This window comes from Delphinapterus leucas, chromosome 20, assembly GCF_059928025.1.
Source record: "Delphinapterus leucas isolate spDelLeu-1000000601 "Yukka" chromosome 20, BTC_Dleu_Yukka2, whole genome shotgun sequence".
Taxonomy (NCBI): domain Eukaryota; kingdom Metazoa; phylum Chordata; class Mammalia; order Artiodactyla; family Monodontidae; genus Delphinapterus; species Delphinapterus leucas.
In genome coordinates this window covers 14,216,662-14,234,643 of record NC_143148.1, presented here as the reverse complement: position 1 = coordinate 14,234,643, position 17,982 = coordinate 14,216,662, and the positions used below count along the sequence as shown (strand labels likewise).

Sequence of the window (17,982 nt, the reverse complement as noted above, 5' to 3'; positions counted from 1 at the left end):
AGAGTGCCAAGGGAAAGATGTGTGACTCCTTCCCTGTCCCTCCCAACACCCACAGTCTGACATCTTCCCTCGGAGGTCATTGCAATCAGTAGTTGGGTGGGTGTCTGGCTGGACCTTTCTTCCTGCTCATGAACGTTCCTCCTTATCCAAATACACCCTCATTATTTTAATTTCTTACATAGAGAAAAAAGAAGCTGTGCTAGATGACGCTTCTGCAGCATGTTTCCCACTGTCCCCAGTGGTAGTGTATCTTGAAGATCTTCGTTCATAGCATCCATCAGTGTATCACAGTCTTTTTTTTTTAACTTTTCAATTTCCATTTTAAATTTTACACAGAGTGAAATTCACTTTTTGGTCTATGGTTCTTTGAGTTTAGGCAAATGCATGCCGTTGTGTGACTGCCACCACAGTTAAGATACAGAATGGCCCCATCACCCCATGTGTGGATGCGCTGTTTATCTATAGGCTAAAAGTATAGTGTAGGTAGTTACACGAAATTAAACTATGTACACACGATAAGTACTTACCTGTAATATAAAGATTTTGAATGTGTTATAATTAGGTTTCTGGGTTTTTTGCTAGTGAGCACCCTCTTTGGTTTCTTTGGCCCCGACCAAGTAAAGAAGGGGGCCTCAGGGTGTGGGGCAGCCCAGGTGGTAGTGGGGCATTCCTAAACGAGGATGTCAACCCTTGTTGGCAGGATGCCACAAGGGGCTTGGGAGAGGGGGTGCTGTCTGATCCTTGAATCACCAAGAGACCCTAGTAGCGTGGCAAGTGGGAGAACAGAAGATTCTGGCGTCCAGACTCTGGACACAGATAGTGGTGTTGGCTGAGTTGCGGGGACCAGTCAGTCGAGTTTGGGCACTGAGTGCATCTAGACAGGGGGACTTCCCCGGCGGTCCAGTGGTTAGGACTCTGCACTCTCACTGCCGAGGGCCTGGGTTCGATCCCTGGTCGGGGAACTAAGATCCCGTAAGCCGTGTGGCGTGGCCAAAAACAAAAGTTAAAAAAAAAAATTCTAGACGGTATCCTCTCCCTTGGCTGTTTCTTAGGTCCCTTCATGTTCCTTCATCCTGGCCTAAGGCTCTGCCCGGGTACCTGGAGCTTGTTTGTGGGACAGTCTCTTGGGGCCAGATTTCCATTAAGGGATGTTTCTTGGCACAATTCTGGTTTTTTTAAACATCTTTATTGGAGTATAATTGCTTTACAATGGTGTGTTAGTTTCTGCTTTATAACAAAGTGAGTCAGCTATGCATATACATATATCCCCATATCTCCTCCCTCTTGCGTCTCCCTCCCACTCTCCCTATCCCACCCCTCTAGGTGGTCATAAAGCACTGAGCTGATCTCCCTGTGCTATGCGGCTGCTTCCCACTAGCTATCTGTTTTACATTTGGTAGTGTATATATGTCCATGCCACTCTCTCACTTCGTCCCAGCTTACCCTTCGCCCTTCCCATGTCCTCAAGTCCATTCTCTATGTCTGCATCTTTATTACTGTCCTGCCCCTAGGTTCATCAGAACCTTTTTTTTTTTTTGTAAGATTCCATATATATGTGTTAGCATACGGTATTTATTTTTCTCTTTCTGACTTACTTCACTCTGTATGACAGTCTCTAGGTCCATCCACCTCACTACAAATAACTCAATTTCGTTTCTTTTTATGGCTGAGTAATATTCCATTGTATATATGTGCCACATCTTCTTTATCCATTCATCTGTCGATGGACACTTAGGTTGTTTCCACGTCCTGGCTATTGTAAATAGAGCTGCAGTGAACATTCTGGTACATGACTCTTTTTGAATTATCGTTTTCTCAGGGTATATGCCCAGCAATGGGATTGCTGGGTCGTATGGTAGTTCTATTTTTGGTATTTTAAGGAACCTCCATACTGTTCTCCATAGTGGCTGTATCAATTTACATTCCCACCAACAGTGCAAGAGGCTTCCCTTTTCTCCACACCCTCTCCAGCATTTATTGTTTGTAGACTTTTTGATGATGGCCATACAATTCTGTATTAACTTTTTTATTTTAAAGGAATTTTAGACTTACAAAAAGTGACAAAAATAGTACAGAGAGTTCACATTATCTACCCTTCACCCAGCATCCCCAAATGCTACCATCTTATATAACTGTAGCACAACTATTAAAACTAGGAAATGAACACTGGTCTAGTACTATGAGCTAAGTTATAGGCTTCAGTCATATTTCAACTAGTTTTTCTACTGATGTCCTTTCTCTTTTCCAAGACCCTATCCAGGATCCTTACTGCATTTAGTTGTCATGTCTCTTTAATCCTCCTCCAATCCGCATCGGTTCCTCAGTCTTTCCTTGTCTTTTATGACCGTGACACTCTGGAAGAGAGCTGTCCTGTTATTTTGTGGATTGTCTCAGTTTGGCTTTGTCTGATGTTTCCTCATGACAGGGTTGAGCTTATGCATTATTTGGCAGAGGTGAGGGGCCCGCCTTGGTGCACGGCACCAGCGGGTCCACGTGTCTCATCACTGGTGCTGTTAACCTGGATCACTTCATCCAGGTGCTGTCTGCTGGGTTTCTCCACTGCCCAGTAACTGGTTTTTCCCTTTGCAATTGATAGTTATGTTGGGGGAGGTGCTCTGAGACTACACTTGTTTCTCCTTGAACTTGCACCTGCTCATTTTGGCATGCATTGGTAGGGTGAATCTTGCCTGCAACAGTTATCACTGTGGTATCTCCCTAATGGTGATTTTTGTACGTTCCTCATTTCTTCTGCATTTATGAATTGTCCACATAATTGGTTCTGTTAAGGGAGACCTGTCCCTTCTCCCTCATTTATTTCAGTTATTTGGTTATTAACATATATCTGTGTGGCATCATAGATACTCATTTTAATCTAGCTCGTCCCTTTTTAATGCGGTAAAAGGTTCCAGTTTCTGAGTGAATTCCTAGTATTGCCTCTTAAACCGCAGGAGAACCGGCGTCATTCCTACATGGTAACGAGCGCCTTAGGGACTGGAAAGCAGGAGACAGGGTTTCATTTGTTCCTTCATTCATTTCTTTCCTTCCCTCAGCAAATAGGCCTCTGAGCACCTACTGTTATGGTCCAGGCGCTGGGGATTCAGGAATGAACAAAACAAACAAAATCCTTTCCCTACAGGAACTGACATCCTACTGGAGGATAAAACAATAAGCAGACAAACGAGTAAATGTGGGGATAAGTACTACAGGGATCAGTAAAGCAGGAAAGAGGACTGACGGGGAGCAACAGTGATTTGATTTGATTTGATTTTAATTTTTATTTTTTTTGGCCACACCATGCGGCATGTGGGATCTTAGTTCCCCAACCAGGGATCGAACCTATGCCCCCGGCATTGGGAGCACGGAGTCTTAACCAGTGGACCACCAGGGAAGTCCAAGGGGGTGATTTTAGACCAGGTGATCCAGGAAGGCCTCTCTGAGGAGGCCCTGAAGGGAAGGAACAAGGCAGGACCCCGACCTAATTCTTCCATCTGCCAGCCAGGAGAGCTAAACGAATTCTCTCACTTCTGAACAGGGTTTCAGGAATTGTGGCAAACAGGAAAACGTGTTACCTCTCTGAGGGGCAGCCCCTACTGAGCTCTAGCCCATTTGTTGCCCTGGGGAAACGCCAAGTCTTGCCAGATCTGCTGATATTTTTTCCCCAATAGAAGACAGAAATGCGGAATTCTTGCTTGTCCATCGAACCCAAATTATGCTACATCAGCTAACTTTCAGGGATATGTGGATGAATATCTTTTGTTCATTTTCACTGTATTTATTTATTTACTTATTTATCTATTTATTTATTTTAAATTTTTATTTATTGGGCTGTGCCAGGTCTTAGTTGCGGCACGCACGATCTAGTTCCCCAACGAGGGATCGAACCCAGGCCCCCTGCATTGGAAGTGCGGAGTCTTAGCCACTGGACCACCAGGGAATTCCCTCATTGTATTTATTCATTAAGTTACCTTTGGAACAAAAGATACCAGTTTTTTGTTTTGGTAGGAATGTAGATTTTGTTTTACATATATGTATATATATTCAAGTTTAAAAGTGAGTTGATTTAAAGGAACTATTAAGTAAGTAACTGTACAGCTGGGACATAGATGCAATTGAAAAGGAAGGGTGAAGCACAGCTAGTGAGGTTTGGTAAACGCTGTCCTGTCTTGACCTTCCACTCTTTCTCCTCTGGATCAGGGGTTCTCAGCCGGGGACCTGAACTGAGGCTGGCAAACGATGACCATGGACATGTGCCCTGAGCCATTTGTGTCATGGTGGGTGTATCAGCCAGGAATGCTTTCAGCGGCAAAAACAGAAAACCCAGCTCACAGCAGCTTAAACAAACGAGGCTCAATTTCTCTCCCATAACAACAAACCCAGAGGTACTTGGCTGCCGATGTCAGTTCAGAGGCTGAGGGACGTCCGGGCTGGGACCTCCTTGATTCCCTTGGCCTTTCCCTCATGGTTGCAAGGCTACAACTGGAACAAGGAATGGGGAGAGTCACCTCCAAGCAGTGTGGTTTTCTTTCAGTTCTGAACCACTTCAGCAATCCCTATACCCCTCCCCAGAAGATTCCACTTACATCTCATTGGCCAGAAATGGGTCACATAGCCTCTCCCTATTTCAAGGAAGGTGAGAAATGTTGTTTGGCTTTTCAGCCTCTCCTGAGGAGGAAGCCAGAGAAAAAGGGACCTGAGAATGTCAGTTGGGTTATCCAGCCAACAGCGTCTGGCTCCACAGGGGAACAAAAACAATAGTAATGAACGTTAATGGGTGCAGACTGTATGCCGAGCCCCGCTGTAAGCACTTTACGTGCATGATCTCATTCAGTCCTTCCACCCACCCTGTGATGTCACTGCTGTGCTCTCCCCATAGTAATGACTTGGAAACTGAGGCAGGGAGTGGTGACGCGCTTTATCAAGCAGAGGAGCCAGGGTGGGAACCTTTGCAGGGTCTCCAGAGCCCTCGCTCTTGGCCACTACACTTTGTCGCTTCGTAAGAGGTCCTGGCGTCCCAGACTGCTAGCTATCTGACCTCAGTTTAAATTCATCTAGGAAGGGAGGGACAGGGCAGCATATTTTGCTTCAGGGAAGTTTTGATCATTAAAAAGCTTCCTCATGAATCACATCCGTTCTGTGTAACTGTCTCTCACTGGTTCTGGTCCAGTCCTGATGAAGGGCACCAGCCACACATCTTCCTCCTGGCAGCCCTTGGTGGCTTGCAGATGGCAGAGTCTTCTCCTGGCCTCCTTTTCCAAACACACTGTACCTGTGCTTTTAACTCTTCTTCCCAGAATGACGCTTCCAGCCTTCTTTCCTTTCTTGGGGTTCTGCTGGTTGATTCAGCACACATTTACTATGCGCCCCCTCGGTGCCCATCCCTGTAGTGTAGTGGTGTGTGTGAGACGGCCTCATGGCTGAGCGGACCCTGTACTTGGGGGGCTCCTCGTCCAGGGAGGGAGCAGGCCCTCAGACAGTGACAGCCCAGGGTGGTCAGGGCTGTATGGGGGAACCCCAGGGGCTGTTGAGAGCCCACAGGAAGTGCCCAGGCAAGCCTGGGGGTCAGGGAGGTCTCCTGGAAGCAGCTTTGGGCTTTGAAGGAAGAATAGAGATTTGTCAAGGAGCAATTTCCCCCCTCTTCTCCACCTCCCCTTTCTTCAGTGAAACTCTTTCACTGCAGCTCTCCTTGCTGAATCTCCACCCCCTTCCTCTGTAAGATGAAGGGTTTGGACTTGGATTTCCATCCGTCCATCCAGCAAACATATCCCATTTGAGCACTAGGCTTACAGGGATACCCTCTTGGATAGAGAGTATTTGGGGAAAGCTCTGTTGGTAAACAACCCAGAGTCATGAGAGTCCTAAGAGGGAAAGCCACAGGGCCATGGGAACTCTGAGGAGACACCTGACACTGGCTTGGGGCTTCAGGGCCAGCTTCTCGAAGGCTGCGAAATCAATCACAACGGGCTGACACAGTGGCCGAGAGCACAGAGTCCAGCTAACCTGGGGTCTAGTCTTAGCTTGATCACTGACGAGCCCCAAGTAGGGAGCCTAACTCTGGGAGCTTCTATTTCCTCCTAAGGTTGTTTTGGGAATTACAACGTGACTGTGAATCTCAAGTACTTAGTGCCTGGCCGAAGTGGTCGTATAATAGATGAGATGGCGACGGTGGCCCCTTAGATTCATTAGCCTTTACTGCATGTCAGAAGTTAGGCAGCCTAGTCACCAGCCTGGAAGAGAATAATAAGCGCTCACTGCTGCTGTTAGGATTATTTATTCAGCAAATATGAGTGTTTACCTTGTGCCCAGCCCTGAGCTAGCATGGTGCCTGGATATAGCTGGACTGTGCTCTGGAAACAGGGCTTGTACAGCTGAGGCCTGGGCCAGAAATTTTACGGGAGAAGAGAGGAGTTTCCTTGGTGGGTATTGGAAACCCATAGCCTCTGGTCTCCCAGTCCCCTTTCCAATTAGTCCCCAGGCCTTTCAGCATTGGCCTTCAGCGTGTGGGCTGCCCTTGACCTCTGTGGCCAGAACGCATGGATGCTCTCTCTGCTCAACCCATCAGCCGAGTCCCAAATTAGACCTGACAGTGTGATTTATTCTCTGGGATGGAGCTGGGAGGGCAGAGCCCCAGTGGGTGATTCCGAGGGAAGGTTGTCAGCCCGAATTAGCCCAGGCCCTTCATGCAGCCTTGCTGTTTCAGCTTCCCCTAACTAATAGGGTTTTCCCAGGGTGTTGCTGGCTTCTGAGCAGCCTCTTCCCAATTCCCAGGGGCTGAGACTTGGCTGTGATCCCTTAGGAGCTGTGTTTGATGAGGGCCCCGAGGCCTCAGGCTCTGTCTGAAGGGAGTGGGAGCTCTGGGCCCTTTCATCTGCCTCATAAGGCACTGAAAGTGGTGATTCCCCGGGGAGTAGTTATGCAGTCTGCCCCTCTCGCCCTGAGTTCAGGACTGCCAGCTGAAGGCGACCGCCTTGCTCCTCACCTCCCAGTCTGTAATCACAGTTGTCTCTGCCTTCATTCATTCACACAGAATGCCAGTGAGAGGCAAGATTCCGCTGCAGGAGCGAATTAACCCTGAAATCCTAGAGGTTGAACACAGCAAATGTCTATTTCTTACTCATGACCCAAGTCAGCTCAGCTGGGGGCTTTGCCTTGAACCTCAGGGACCCAGGATTGGGCGGGGGGGGGGGGCTCCCCTGTCTTGTAGCATCACAACTGGAACACACAGTCTCCAGGGTCACCACGGCAGTACAGGGGAACTAGAGGGTCACACCACAGCACTTAGATGCCAAGGCCAGAGTGACGCAGGCCACCTCTGCTCACACCCAGAACTAGCCTTGTGTGGCCTTGCCTAACTAACTGCAAGGGGCTGGGATGTGGGAGCATGTGGGTATTCAGTGAGCAGTAAATATCCTGGCCACAATAGGCAAGTGTGGTATTTATTAAGCACCTACTGTGTGCCGGGTTTTCTAAGAGGGCTCTGGAAGTACAGAGGTTCGGTGGAGGAAACCGAACCTCAGTAAGAATTCATAGAAGCCGCTGTGTCCTTACATCTGCACTAAGTGCCCTGATGGAGGAGCCATGACAGCCTATCCGGGGGGACCTGACATGTTTCGAGAGGTCAGGAGATGTCTCTCATAAGGACTGCCATTTGAGGGGAGGCCTGAAGGATGTGTAGACCTTAATGGATGGGGGCAGCAGTCCCAGCAGAGGGAACAGCATCAGCGGAGTTCTGGAGCTGGGAAGGGGCTTGGTTCTGGGAAGGAACTGGAAGGTGGCCAGCAACACTGTAGGATACGGAGTTGGGGAGAGGAAGCTGGGGGCAGACCATGCAGGGTCTGCGTGGCTGTGAGGGGGAGTTTGGTATTTGTTAACACCTACCTTTTGGAGCTGTTGAAAGAATCAAATGAGCTCAATCATTCTTTCAGCAAATGCTAAGTTTCAGCTCTTTGGCAGACAGTGTTTCAGGTCCGAGGGACGTAACTATGGACAAGACGGACAAATGTCCCTGCTCTCACGGAGCTGGCATTCTTGAAGGGGAGACAGATAAGAAACCAGAAAAGAAACAAATAATATAATTTTACTTTGTGAAAAAACTTCTGACCAATGAAATAGGGTCATTTAATAGAGAGCATTTAGTTTGGATTCTTTGGGCTATAAGTAGTAGCAAACCCCATTTGTGCTGACTTAAGCTGTCAGGAAATGTGTGGGCTCCCCAACCCCAAGTCCAAGTGTTTTGGGGGCTGCCTTCTGGGCTGGTGATTCGGCAGCTCAACGTGGATGGCGTGGTGGAGAACCCAGGTTCATTCTGCGGCAGCTGGGCTGTCCATGATGCACTTTTACCTTAAGACAGGTCCCTTCCATGATCATTGGGTGGCAGTTGGGACATTGCAGGGAGTCTCAGGGGTGGGAACAGAAGCTTTTTCAAACTCTGTGTGCCCCAAGGATCTCTGTAGTCCACCTTTGTAGGCAGTGAATTTATAGGGCCAGTGGGAGAGCAGGGAGGAGGCTTCCGCCATAGTCCAGACGGGAGACGGGGGAGGACAGAACCAGGATGGGAGGGAATGGAGGGTGAGGAGGGGGGCAGGTTAGGAGGTAGAATGGCCGGGGCTTGCTAACAACATGGCTGCTGGAAAGAAAGGATGCGCGCGCGCGCACACACACACACACACACACACACACACACAGAGTTATCTATCCACCTTGTACTGTGTCCTCCTCTTGTAAAAGTCTTGGTGCACATTTGCATAGTACAGGCTCTGAGAAATCTTGCAGGGAAGAAACCTGCTTCTTTGACTATGGAGCCTTTTTATTTTCTGAAAGGCACTTAGTAACATGTTCTGCAGAAAAATTTGAAAATTTTTGCTTTAATAATAATTCTCATCTTTGTGGCATATTAGAGTCACGTGGGGAGCTTTAAGAAACCCCAAGGCCTGGGCCCCACCCCAGAACATTTCACTAGAGTCACCAAGGGTAGGACCAGGCGTGGGATGGGGTTTTTTTTTAAAGCTCCCCGGATGTTTCCAGGGTGCGGCTGAGGGTGGGAACTGTTGCTTTACTGTGCCCTTCGGTGAGCTTCACGTTATAAAGCTGTGTTGTTTATATGCATGTCTGATTATCAAAGTAATACCTGCTTGTTGTTTAAAAAAAAGAAATCCAGGGACCCAGACTCTGCCAAGATAATCACTTTTTCAAGCCTGGAGTGTTCCTTCCAGATTAAAAAAAATATATTTGCACTAAAAAAAAAAAATGCTGTGTGTATCCCAAGACAAGATGATTCCCCATCTTTCCAAAGAGAAAATGTTTTTAAAGTTTTGGGATCTGCTTGAAATGCTTAGGGATATTGATGACCTGATCAGCTGCCTGTCTGTATTTTTCAGTTTATTAATTTTGTGACACATTTAGAATCATGACATCAAAAATGTCGAATTCAAAATGTGGCTTAGATCCTCTCACATCATAAAATGTTACACTCTTCACAGGCCTCCTTATCATCGTTAGAGCCCCTTTTTTGAGTCATCTACCCATATTTCCAGAATGCATCATTTCCACCTCCATCTGAAGTGCTTGTGATGTGGCACTTCTTGAACCTGTGTATTAAGTTGTTGCTGGAAACTGTATCCCAAGTAGTCATATATCATTAGACAATTTTTTTAAATTCCCCTTTTAGTTGTATATTGGTGATCTCTAAAGTGTAGCCAGTAACTTTTACTATGTTACGTTAAGGAAAAGAAGCACTTTGTTTTTTTTTAAGACAGTTACTGAAAATGAATAAATGAAAAAATGTGAACATTTAAAAGCAGTTACATAAGCACTCATTTTTGAGTCAGTCAGACTAATGATTCCGATATGAATAATAAATGACAGTTTAGGAAAATTCAGTTTCATCCCACACAGCAGCACCTTGCCTCAAGATAGTTTCCAGCCTTACTTTCCACAGCCTTTTTTCAGTTTTCAAAATTCTAGTTAATTAAATGAATGTTGCTTACAATTATTTGTCCCTATCTTGCTCTCTATCTTTAAAGGGCCTCTTTAAGTGACTTATAACACTTGGAATCGTGAGGTCAAGCCCTCGGGAACAGTTCCTGAGTCTATTATAATATATGCCTCCTTTTTCATTGTTGCCAAAACTAGCATCACTGAAATCTTTAGATGCTAATGTGGCTTTTCCCAAATTGCACTTTGTTCAAAATAAAATAATATGAAAACTTTGAAACACAGCTCTTATTGCTGAGGGTCATTTTTCAGGGGGGAAATCTTGCTTTATATTTGGATAGGTCTTGTATTCAAACTAAATTAAGTAGGTTAAACACATACAGTTAGCTCAGTGGTATTTGATCTTCCTGCCATGAGCAGTAACTTCTTGGAAAGACTGAGTTCTCTCACTTGCCCAGCTTAATCTCATTCATTCATTCATTCATTCATTCAGTGTTGATTAATTTCCTGTCAGCTACCCTAAGAACCAGTAAAGAGGACGGTAGTACAAAAGGCCCGTGTTGGAATCCCAGCCTTCCACTTCTACCTGTGCAAGTGTGGCCAAGGCACTTAACCTTCCCATGCCTCGGTTTCCCCATCTATAAACGAGAGATAACACTGCCTGCCTCGCAAAGTGGTTGTGGGGATTCAGGGGGTTAATGCAGATCCACAATCCCAGGTGGAATGCTACCCCAATAGACAGATTATCATCACTGCAGAAATATTGATGTGATGGATGCTTCCCTAGACCCAGCTGGGTATAAGCTCTCCATTGCTTTTCTAAAATCAAATCATCCAGAATCCCAGAACTCATTTGGCCTAAGAGGTTTGGAAAGGGCAGCTGTATATATAAAACACTTAGCAGGACTTCCCTGGTGGCGCAGTGGTTGAGAGTCCGCCTGCCGATGCAGGGGACATGGGTTCGTGCCCTGGTCCGGGAAGATCCCACACGCTGCGGAGCGGCTGGGCCCGTGAGCCATGGCCGCTGAGCCTGCGCGTCGGGAGCCTGTGCTCCGCAACGGGAGAGGCCACAGCAGTGAGAGGCCCGCGTACCGCAAAAAACAAAACAAAACAAAAAAAACACTTAGCATAGTGCCTGGCACATAATAAGTTCTGTGTAAATGGTAACCATTTGTTATTGTTATTATTATTTAAAGTACCTGCCTCACCATCCTTAATCATCATCGTGGAGATGCAAGTGCTAACCACAATGACATGCCATTACACACCCACCTCAGCAGGTGAAATAAAGACAACATGGGAGGAGATGAGGTCAGGGAGTTACACGTGAGGCCTTATAGGGACTGAGGCTTTTTCCTGAATGTATAGTGGGACGGTTCCGAGCAGTGGAGGGGTATGTTCTGACTCAAGTTAGCAGAGTCCCTCTGGTTGTGTGTGGGACCAGGGGAGGGAGCCAGGAAATCAGGGAGGGAGCTCCTGCTACAGTTCATGGTCCAGGCTGGCAGGGGTGGGAGGTGAAGCAGGGCGAAGCGGGCAGATCCTAACCATGATTTGAAGCTGGAGCCAATACTAACTATGAATGGACTGAATGTGGGGTTGAGAGAAGGAGGATGGCACTGAGGTTTTGGCCTGAGCACCAGGTGATTAGTGAAGGCGTTGAGTTGAGAGCCAGCAGAGTGGAGATTTGCGAGGAGAAGGTGAAGATGGTGGGAGAATCAAGGATAGAGCTGATGGGAGTGGATTCAAGAGAAACACAGCTTTGCTTTTTTTTTTTAAAAAAAGCAGTTTTAAAAGGTGTACAGAAGATTGATCATGAAATACAGAGAGTTCCCACGAACTCCCTCTCTGCCCACTCTAAATAAAAGTTTCCCCTTTTATTTACATTCGTATTGGTGTGGTACATTGTTTTAAAAACTGATGAACCAATACTGATACATCGTTGTTAACTAAAGTACATAGTTTACAGTTAGGGTTCACGCTTTGTGTTCTACATGCTATGGGTTTTGACATGTGTGATATGTATCCACTGTTACAGTATCATACAGGGTAGCTTCAGAGCCCTGCCTATTTGTTTGCACCCTTCCACCCCCTGCCCCCCACCACCACCACCACAAAACCACTGATCTGTTTACTGCAGAACAGCAGGACTTTGTATCCATCTCCCTGGCAGACATGAGCCTGTGAACGTCGTCAGTCATCGCCCCCGCCACCCCCGCCGTGTGTTTTGTTTGTTGCTGTGTCTCTAGTGCTTTGGCCACGCCTGACACACAGTAGCTGCACAATAAAAATATGCTCAGTTAGTATCTTGTTGGATTGGGGAGGGGTTAGAACCAGAAGGAGCCCTTGGAATCAGAGGCTATCGTGCCAGAGTGAGTGACAGCAGTGTGTTCTGTGGACCTGGGCTTCCCAGTGGGCTCCCCTCCACACACCGTGGGTATTAGGGGGAAGGAATAATTGAAAGTGTAACCCAGACATCCGTGTGCCCTCTCCCAAACTAACTATTTGCTGAGTGCTTGGCCCCGTGAACAGGACTGATACGGCTTCCCCATCTGTAAATTAGGATAATGAGAGTATTGACCTCATAGAGCTATTGTAAGGGGTCTGTGAGACAATGCTGTAAGACACCTGTAGGTGTTCCATAAACGTGATGAGCTATTAGTCTGACTTCATGGCATTCCCCATCTACTGGGGAGAGATAGATATCAAATAATCACTCAAATAACCACATAATTTAACTGGTAATTAAACTCTAAAAGAAAAGCCCAGAATGCCTTTGAAAGAGAGTAACAGGGCTGGAGGTGGGGTCTTATTCAAGGCTGTTTGGGGGCAGGAAGAAGAGCCTGTACAAAGGCCCTGAGATGTGCTGGAGGAACAGAGGCTGGTGTGGCCTGAGCAGAGGGATGGGGGGACAGGTTAGCAGCCTGGGTCATACTGGGCCTGGCGAACCATCCATAATGATTTGGACTTCTTCCCATGGCCCCGAGACCCATGACGCTGGTTTGGTTTGCTTTAGCTTTTTAGCTCCTGTGTGCACTTTCAAGGCCTGGTGTCCTGACTCCCTCCTCCCCCAGAACAGTTTGTACCAACTGCTGCAAGCCAGGGTCAGGGTCAGAGACTCCAGCCCTCCCCTGTCACCTTGAAGTGCTGTGCTGCCTTCTGGCCCTCAGTCTGCAGTCTACATAAGGAGAAGGTGCCCTGGTTCCAGACTCATCAATCCTTAGGAAAGAAGCAGCTTGCTGATCCATCCCAGGCCACTGGGAGGCCCGCAAAACAGGTCACTGCAGCATCGCCTCTTCCTCAGAAAGGCTCGGGGCCTCACTGATTCATGATCCCATCCTCTCAGAGAAGGGACCCCAGCCTGCCCCCCTCAAAGATGGCCTTGTTTCCTCCTGGGCCTGGAGCTGCCAATAGCTCCACCCCCACCCATTTCCCTATTTCTTTTGTAAGATGCCAACCAATATGCTTCTGTCAGTTCCCTCTTGTGGGCCAGGCCCTGGAGAGAGGTGGGACAGGGTGGAGAGGAGAGTTTCCAGGTTACCTTTGTCTCCTCAGCTCTGCACAGGAAATGGCTATTTTGTGGGCCAAGAGTTTGGGGAGGCCCTGTGCCCCAGCCCCTCAGCAAGGGCTCAGATGAGTCCTCCAGCCTGGGAATGGTGTCAGATTCCCAGGGTATATGGAGAGGCCCAGGTACCCTGAGCAGTTCCTCTGATCCTGTCCTGGCATCTCCTCTGCTGGAGTGGCCTCTGCCAGTTGCTGGGTAAGTGGAGGGCCTTGCTGTCCCTTCTTCTGTTGTGTCCATGGCCGCCCATTCCCAGAGCTCCCAGAGCGGGGCTCTGACCCTTGCGGGGCGGGGGGGGGGGTCTCCCTTCTGAGCACTTGGGTGCATCCTGTCTCGGGAAACCCACAAAACTTTTAAGTGTGGCTTCTCAGCAATGCGGGAGTTCAGAGGCTCTTATAGAGACTTTTAAACTGATGGAGTCCACATCCAGACCCGAGTGGCTGGCCCCGTGGCACTCAGGATCTTGTTCAGTCCTCCCAACAACCCTAGGAGGTAGGTATTCATAGGAACCAGAAGAGGGAAGCAGGGCACAGATGGGTCACTTGCCTAAGCCCCACAGCCGGGAAGTGGTGGAGTCAGGATGTGAACCCAGGCTGTGTGGCTTCATAACCACTGTGCTGTACTGCCTGCCTGCCCACTCTCCTCATCACATCACTGTTCATTTTCTCCTTAGTACTTACTCAGTTTGTTGACCTGTGTTCCGCCTAGCTACACCCTTCAGGATGTAAGCTCCTGTTTGATAATGTGGATTATGTGTCTTGTTTGGTGGTGTAAACCCAACATCTAGTACCTGGCACGCGGGAGCTGCTCAGTAATATCTGTCGAATGAATGATCCAGAGTTGCCAGTGAGAAGGATGTGGAGGAACTGGATCTCTCCTACTTGGCTGGTGGGAATGTCAAATGGTACAGCCACTCTGGAAAACAGATTGGCACTTTCTTAAAAACTAAGTGTGCAACTGTCATATGACCCAGCCATTGCACTCTTTTTTTTTTTTTAATTCATTTATTTTTGGCTGCGTTGGGTCTTCGTTGCTACACGCGGGCTTTCTCTAGTTGAGGTGAGGGGGGGCTACTCTTCGTTGTGGTGCGTGCGCTTCTTATTGCGGTGGCTTCTCTTGTTGCGGAGAACGGGCTTCAGTAGTTGTGGCACGTGGGCTCAGTAGTTGCGGCTTGCCGGCTCTAGAGCGCAGGCTCAGTAGTTGTGGTGCACAGGCTTAGTTGCTCTGAAGCATGTGGGATCTCCCCAGACCAGGGCTCGAACCCATGTCCCCTGCATTGACAGGTGGACTCTCAACCACTGCACCACCAGGGAAGCCCCTATACAACATTTTTAAATGGCCAGATCATACAAATGGAGAACATATTGGTGGTTGTCAGGGGTTAGGGATAGGGGGTTATGAAGGAGTGAGTGTGATTATAAAAGGTAACATGAGGGATCTATCTTCGTGATAATGAAACTGCTCATATCTTGGTTGTGTTAGTGGATACATAGACATACACAGGTGATGAAGTGGTATAGAACAGAAGACACACACACAAATGAATGCAGGAAATCTGAATACAGTCTGTAGATTGTTTCAATGTCCATTTCCTGGTTATGATATTGTACTTCATTTTTGCAGAAAGTTACCATTTGCCAAACTGGGTAAAGTGTATATAGTATCTCTCTGTATCATATCTTACAAGTGTACGTGAGTTTACAATTACCTCAGTAAAAATGGATATTAAAAAAAGTTGCCAGTGAGATGGGAAGAGAGAGAAAGGGGGATCTGGATCTGTCTGCAGAGGTGAGGGAGATGGGCAGGGCAGGGCAGAGCATAGGGCCTGTAGGCCAAGGGAGGGGTTGAGGGTTTACCCTGAGGTCAGCCCCCGGAAGGGTTTCAGGCAGGAGAGGGACCTGGTCAGGTCTGCATTTTTAAGTGATAACTGTGGCTGCCACACTGAGAGATTGGGGTCAGGGAAACTGGAGGACAGAGCCTACAGCAAGTGAGCCTGAATGCAGATGAAAGCGAACTGGCCAGAGAGCCTTGTAGGTCTTCAACAGACCAGTCTGTGAAGGAGAGGGTCAGGGATGACTCCTGGAACAAGGCGCTCAGTTAATGTGTGTGGTTGGCAGCCTCTACATCTTGTTTGGGGTGTGAGTTACACAGCTGTAGACATGTGTCAAAATTCATCAAACAGGTACATGTTACTGTATGTAATTATACTTTATTAGATAGATACCATGAGATCATAATGATAATAAAATAGCTCACATTTCTTAAAACTTTTACTCTGTGCCAGGCTCCATGCTAAGCACTTTGCACGTGTTAGTTCATTTTATCCGTACAACAGTTCTGTGAGATGGGTACTTCTGTTCTTATTTTATTTTATTTTTTATATTTTTATTAAATTTTTTTTTTTCCTTTTGGCCGCACTGCATGGCATGCAGAACTTCCCCAACCAGGGATCGAACTTGTGCCCCCTGCTGTAGAAGTGCAGAGTCTTAACCACTGGACCACCAGGGAAGTCCCTGTTCTTGATTTATAGATGAGGCAGCTCAAATGAAATCACTTGTCAAGGGTCACAATGGCAGAGAGGCCATTGGCACCAGGGCAGGCCAGCTCCAGAGGGCAGGTCTCCTTGACTCCCCTTTCATCTCATTTGGGTCTTTCCCTTGATTCCGATGCAGTAGTGATGCACCTCAGCTGGTGGGGTCTCCTCGCTGAAGTCCTCAGGCCGTGTGCCATGTCAGAGAGTCCAGCTGTACTCAGATATCAGGGTACCTACATCCAGACATCCAGCCTTTGATTCAAGAACAGAGTCGCTGCAGGAGAGCCAGGCTGGGCTTCTTGTCCTGTCTCTCATCCTCAGCTCCAGCCAGCTGGGGATTAACCCCCTGCCGTTTTCAGGAGAAATAGAACATAGGCAACTGGCTGCAACTGGGTTCTTGTGAAGAATGAAGGAAACGAAGTAACCCACTTCTGAAGGTTTCCGGACCCCTTGTGTGCCAGGGACAGCGCCACTGCCTGTTTCTGTGGCATCACACGTGTGGTGCTGACCCAACAGGCAGGGGACGTGCAACTTGAGACTTGTAAATGTTCTCTGTACGTTGGGATTCAGCATCCCTTCCCGTTGGTGTCTCAGATGCCCCATTTCCCTCTTGCAGGGATTTTCCTTGTTTAACAGTTGAAAAATGGCTGCCTAGTTTGTGGTTCTCGGTTAGGATGCTTTTAGTTGCAAGTAACAAAAACACTGACATCATCTGGCCAACGGTAAAGACATTTAATATGTCTTGGAAGTCTAGAAGTGAGTGGATGGCAGGCGAGGTAGGGTCAGCAGCTCAAATGTCTGCCATCAAGGTTCTCAGTGTTAGCTTCATCCTAGAGCTTTCTCTCTCTCTCGCTCTCTCTCGCTCTCTCTCTCTCTCTCTCTCTCTCTCTATATATATATATATATATATATATGTGTGTGTGTGCCTCTTGGCCCCAAGATGGCTGCCAGTGACAGGGCCACCTGCTTTCTTGTCCACAGACATCAGGAGAGAGAGAGAAAAAAAAGAGCCCAGTTCTTCATGGGTTATAAATACTTCCCTTTAGTCTAGGATTGGTCCAGCTGAGGTCATGTGTTCTCCTTACCAGGCCAGTCAACTCCGCAGAGGAATGCCATGTCCTGATTGCCTTGGACCAGTTGGGGTCTATCTTCCAGGGGAAGAGGGGAGTGGGTATTGAGTAGACAACCAGATGCCTGCCACAGCTGAGAAAGGCCTCCAGACTCGGTCCCTGACCGAGGCAAAGTTAACAAATTGTGTCAGGCCCAACAGACCGTGGCATTTGAGAGCAAAGATTTTCTTTTGAAGAAGTGTAGTGATTTGTGTCCAATTTCTGCCTTCTGCCTCTTCTTCCGCCCTCACGTAACCCCAGAAATTGGAGGGCAAGTCAAGTCCTGCTCCCACAGACTACTTGTCTGTTGGCGGAAACGATGTGTGTGTTGCCTCCCGTGTCACTGGGTAAACTTTTGTTGTTATTTTTTCCTTCTTCATCCTCTAGCCCTCCTTCCATCCCCTCCCCCACTCTGGGGTGATTGTGGTGTGTCTGTAACTAGGTACATATCCTTGCAAAATATATATTGAGGTTTGAGGAAAACATCTGCTTCCAGAAATGGTTTTGGGCTCCATATCTAATTCTTTCTTTTTCTTCCGGTTTTCACCAAATGCCGTGTTTTTGAGATCTCGTTACTCTGTGGACTCCAGTGCTTTACGTCTGCCTGCTGAACAGTCATATGTGACGTGCATCCACCACCCTCACATTTCTAGTCCCCTGGTGTTCAAGTCACCCCCAGCTCCACACCACCACGGCCAGTACTTCAGTGAGCACCCACATACCTGTGTCCTTCTGAACCCCTGGGGTTTATGTCCAGGGGTCCCATTGTGGCTGGAGACAGGCATTCTGTCTTCCCCCAGGGATAGCCAGGGTTGCTCTCCGTGCTGCTGCTCTGGCCCACGCTCTCCCCG

At 47.8% G+C, this 17,982-nt stretch overlaps 1 protein-coding gene across 16 annotated transcripts in view; it reads left to right on the top strand.

The window, feature by feature from the left end:
• The window catches only part of SIPA1L3 (signal induced proliferation associated 1 like 3), a 237,412-nt gene that overhangs the window by 96,576 nt on the left and 122,854 nt on the right, over nucleotides 1-17,982 (top strand). The window contains exon 3 of one of the 16 annotated variants that reach the window (XM_089902923.1): nucleotides 4,195-4,379. The exons of the other annotated variants lie outside the window; for them this stretch is intronic. The gene's annotated coding sequence lies outside the window, so the exon portion shown is untranslated. The remainder of the gene's footprint in view (nucleotides 1-4,194; nucleotides 4,380-17,982) is intronic. 16 annotated transcript variants of the gene reach the window in all.